Source organism: Pongo abelii, chromosome 3 (genome assembly GCF_028885655.2).
Source record: "Pongo abelii isolate AG06213 chromosome 3, NHGRI_mPonAbe1-v2.0_pri, whole genome shotgun sequence".
NCBI classification, from domain to species: Eukaryota; Metazoa; Chordata; class Mammalia; order Primates; family Hominidae; genus Pongo; species Pongo abelii.
The window spans coordinates 57186398-57190784 of NC_071988.2; positions in this window are offsets into that span (position 1 = coordinate 57186398).

Genomic DNA, 4387 nt, shown 5'->3' on the forward strand with positions numbered 1-4387 from the left:
TTTTTTTTTTGTACTAACGTATGTCTTTAAGGATGTCAGTTATCCTTTGGGCAATTTTTATTCTGTTTTTGTGTAAGTTCTACTATAGACCCATTGCAGTGGATTGTCACTAAATTCAAAGCCTTTTGTCTAATTTCTGAGGCATGAGTAAAATATAACATAGTTTCAAATCCCACAGTTTGAGGCCAAACTGAATAGGTTTAAATTCCAGTTCTGCCACCTTTTAGGTAAGTGCACAAGTTATTAAACTTCTTAATGTTTCTGTTACCTGATATGTTTACTGTAAGAATTAAATAGGTTAATCGATATTAAGCACTTATAATCATGTCTGACACACAGTAAGCACTTAACAAAAGGGTTAACTATTGCTATCAATCATCCTATTCATGTTTCTTGATATATTCACCTATGCTATCACATTGCCCATTGAATGAGATAATTTCTTTCCATGAACAATTACAGTTTAAGAGCAATGAGAAAGGAAATAGATCACAGTATCTGCTATATCATTATGCATGCAATAAAGTATGCAATTCTTAAGTAAGCAAAATGTATTTGAAGAAGCAAACAAATATAAATTAACCTGAGGAAAACTACAATTATTAGAAGTTAGAATAATCTCAAAGTGATGATGGAAATATGATGTTTCTTTCAAGATTGCATTTCTAAATGCCTTTAAGGAATATTTTATACACAATTTTCATTGCCGGCTATTGTTACTAGGTGATTGATAGGAGTGTCAGGTTGTGGTATAATAGATGATATAATTTAGTTTAAAAATGACTCTTTGAAGCATGGAAAATCAACACCCAAAATATGCCACACTATGTTCAGTAACATTATATAAGGAAATACAATGTTAGAGTTATATAATTTTAGAGCTAAAATATAAAGTAATGAATTAACTTGTATTTTTTGGTAAACTCCCTAATATAAAACAAGGCAAATAACTAAAATAAATGCAAATAGTTATTTATTATGTTTTTTTTTCATGTTTTATAAGCTTAAAATTTTGTTTATAGCTTCTGTTTTAGAACAAAAGTCACCAAATTTCATTGTTAATATAAAATTAAACAACTTTTGAAAAACTTCACTACTTCCTAGGAAGACTGCTCTAAAAAGAACACTGGAAATGAACTTGGTCCCCTGCTTTCTTGTTTTCAAAACTTCAAATGTCTCTTCGATATTTAAAAGTAAACTATCCTGTCTGGAATTCCCTTTCTGGTTTAGGCTAATCATTTTTCCAAACTAATCTCTCTCATTTGTATCCTTTTCCAATGGAGAAAAACTATAGTTGCCCCGGCTGTTTCTAATTTAATAACTCTGGATGTCTTTGGGAAATGACAACTTTACTCTTTTGTTTAAATGGAGGTAGAATGTTTTACTACATAATCACTACAGGTTAAAGAAAATTTTCCCATCCCACATTATATAAATAAGGAAAACAAACATGTATTTTCACAGTCAGCTAGAGAGAGAGGAAAGCCTTGCAATTGAAAACTCCATGTCTATTCTTTGAAAGAAGAGAATAGGCCTTACGATTCACTTTCTCCAGTGAAAACATGTAGAGATCTTTTTCTCCTCTGTCAACGATTCTTGTATAGTTTTATTAATATTGGCATTTGTAAATAATACTAAATTTCAAATGCTAAAATAGTATGCCTCAAAGGTATATGATTCTTCTTTCATTTCAAAAAATATTGTAGTACCATTAAATTAAATGCAGTTAAGTTTTACTTATGGAATTAAAAAGAACTTTCAATATTTATACACAAAATTATCATTTGGACTATAGAACCAGCATATGCTTTATAGAAAGATTCAACCTGTGGATCCAGTTAAATATAACGTATATTACTAATTTCAAAGTTTTACTTCCAACTAGAAACTGAAATAATATTCACTTACAGCTTCTGTGTTTGCTGTTTTCCTTGCACTTCTCTCCTTTAACCACCTTGCTGGTACCCACATATATGCTGCACAGATGAGATTCTAAGCTATCATAAATCTTCCTCTTTATCCTTCACAACTGGATGGAATATTTAACCTAAGAATGCTTTTTTCAGTAGCATTGTAGGAGGAAGATAGGTGGGTGGTGTGTTGCCTCTAGTAAATAGTTCTCACCTGAGCCAAATAGCCATTTTTTTCTTTTATTAAAATATTCTCTTCTCTAAAAGCAAGACTATAATAATTATCTTATATGTGTTTAATCATCACCTATTTTATATCATTAATTTTTCTTTTAATGTTTTAACATTCTTCAATAAGAGCTAAAAAAATTGGCTTTTCTTTATTGTAACATCTGTTTTTCTCTGATTCTCTAACTCATCTGCCCACCAGGAAGCTAAAAAAGGCACACCAAATGGCTGATTTAATTGTAAATATTGTGTGTTATTTCTGATCTCTCTTCATTAATATAATCTTCTGATGCATTCAATTATATATATTTTTTGTTTTTTATCTTATCTGCAGAATTTTGAGCAGTCTAAAAATTATTACCCTAAACACCCCATATATGCCTATATGCCTACTAAATATATGTGTACATATGTGTAGAATATATGTATTCACATATATACACACATGGATATATGTACACATATGTATATATATGTATATATATGATTTTTCTTTCTAAAGTTTTAATTTTAATGGTCTGGAAACGTTACTTTACAAAACCTTTCAAATATCTTATTATTAAAAATTATAAACGTTCTATTAAGAAAAAAACTGTTTCTTTATGAGATTTAAACTGGCGTGTCAAAGAAAGTGTCTTGGGGAACAGCCAAGGACACAATATGAGTGGGAGAAGGCCAGGCAGAAAATTGAGGGAAAATAAATATTTCAGGCAGAGAATCAATAGGAAGTTGTGAAAGAACGTAGAAAATATAGACAATAATAGAAGGTTAGAGTGGCAGGAATATATAAAGAAAGGGCGAGAGACAGCTAGTTTTGCTGCCTCCTATCAAATACTGCTGGCAAGATTTGAAATAAGTCAAATTCTGTACAATACCTAGCTCATGTAGCCAAACTCAGGCCTTTGGAATGCCAAAAACTCAAAATTCTGCCTGCAAGATAGAAGGAAAAACAATAGAAAAAAAGTTTCAAATCTATAAGAAGAGATCTTAAATATAATCTAACCATTTCTATAATCTTTCACATTCTACAACATATCTGTGAAATTATGCAGTGATTCGGTAATATATTTGAAAATCACACATAGTAAGAAATTAAAGGAAAAAAAATCCTGTTTCTCTATACTCACAAAACTTCTGACACCAAATGTGTGTGGTTTTTTTCATAGCAGCCAATCCTCTAGCTCTCTGAACACCAAATGAGTGCTCTGCAATTTAATCCGGACACTGACTACCTGGAATTCGTGTAGACCCCATAAGTTAAGGGCTCCAGCCTATTAGACTGCCAGTCCACACTTCAGAAAACAATCACAAATCCCGGGTTGTCATCTGTACTTCTGACCAACCAGCCATAAATCGAGGGTCCCCACCACTCCCTAAACAGGTTTGACAGTTTGCTAATAATGGCTTAAAAAACTCTGGGAAACCTTTACTTACATTTATCCGTTTATTATAAAAGATATTATCAAGGCTACAGATCAACAGCCAGATGAGGAGGTTTACAGGACAAGGTCCAAAAAATCCTATACAGAGACGCTTCTGTCCTCATGGAGTTGTGCGTGTGGAAGTGTTCACCTACCTGGAAGCTCCCTGACCCCTGAAGTTTAGAGATTTTTATGGAGGCTTCATCATGTAGTCACGATTGATTATTAACTCTATTTCCAGTCCTTCTGTCCTCCCTGGAGGATGGGGAGAGGGACTTAAATTCTAAGCTTCTGTTCACGGTTTGGTGTTTCTTGCGATCAGCTGCCAACCTGAAACCATCCAAGAGTTGCTGCATTAGAACAAAAGATGCTCCTATTGCCAAGGAAATTCAAAGGAATTTAGGATCTCTGTGTACAATGCTACTATTGAAACAGGAAAAGTTCCCTGATCCCCCTGGCAGGACATGCAATGGGGGGTCTGGCTCACTTCTTAGGTGCCCCACTGCTCATACCCCTAGGGGGAGCGTGCAGATGGGCAGGTCTTGGGGAGCGCCAACCCCATGGCAGCATCAAGCGTTGAGTGTTTACAACCCCTGGAGCCCCAGCGGGCGTGTGTTACAGCGTGCTCTTTCAGTTTGCCATCTGCAGTCAGCTTGTGTTAATCAGCTCAATTAGACCCTATGCCTTATCACAAGGAAAGAAAGCTTTCTGTATCCCAGGGTTCTTGACTTGGTATACTGGAAAAATTTGTTCACATGTGGCCCTGGAGAATGTGTAAGGAGGTTTTATTGCATGCTGGAAACTCTCCGCGACGGATGGGGAGCCAGA